Consider the following 976-nt stretch of genomic DNA (forward strand, 5'->3'; position numbering starts at 1 on the left):
CAATTCGGATTTTCAGGAATCAATTCGGATTTTCAGGAGTTAATTCGTATTTTTAGGAATCAGTTGGGATTTTTCGGAATCAATCGGGATTTTTGCTCGAAATTTGGACTTTTCCCCCCTTCCCCTCCTGGCTGAGGAGGAGCTCCCGGCTCCTTGGATGATCCCGGGATTTGGGATCAGGGCCGGGATGAGCTGGAAACGGGGATCGCTCACAGATGGGGGTGGGGCGGGGGGAGGGCGGGCTTTTAGGGCTAAATTTGGATTTTTCCGTCAATTTGGATTTTCCGTTAAATTCGGGGTTTTTCCTTAAGTTTGGAATTCTTTTCCCCTTCCTGGATGTCGGGATCGCTCCATCCCCCGCTCCGGGCTCCGGGCTGGGATTTGGGGTTAAAGCCCAAAGAATCAGGGTGTGAATTAAGCATTGAGTTCCCGAGCAAAGCCCGAATCCCGAACCCCGAACCCCAAACGTGACCCCAAACCCCGAACGTGACCCCAAACCCCAAACCCCGAACCTGACCCCAAACCCCAAACCCCAAACGTGACCCCAAACCCCAAACGTGACCCCAAACCCCAAACCTGACCCCAAACCCCGAACCCCGAACATGACCCTACACCCCGAACGTGAACCCAAACCCCGAACGTGACCCCAAACCCCAAACCCCAAACGTGACCCCAAACCCCAAACCTGACCCTACACCCCGAACCCCGAACCCCAAACCCCAAACCCCGAACGTGACCCCAAACCCTGAACGTGACCCCAAACCCCAAACCCCAAAACTCCAAACCCCGAACCCGAAACCCCGAACCCCAAACCCCAAACGTGACACTACACCCCGAACCTGACCCCAAACCCCGAACCCCGAACCTGACCCCAAACCCCAAACCTGACCCCAAACCCCTCACCCCAAACCCCAAAACCCCAAACCCCGAACCCCGAACCCCAAACTGCAAATCCCAAACCCCAAACCCCAAACCC

The sequence above is a fragment of the Corvus kubaryi genome, unplaced genomic scaffold (genome assembly GCF_017639235.1).
Source record: "Corvus kubaryi isolate FWS band 111438036 unplaced genomic scaffold, C.kubaryi_AGA036_p1.0 36787, whole genome shotgun sequence".
Lineage (NCBI taxonomy): Eukaryota > Metazoa > Chordata > Aves > Passeriformes > Corvidae > Corvus > Corvus kubaryi.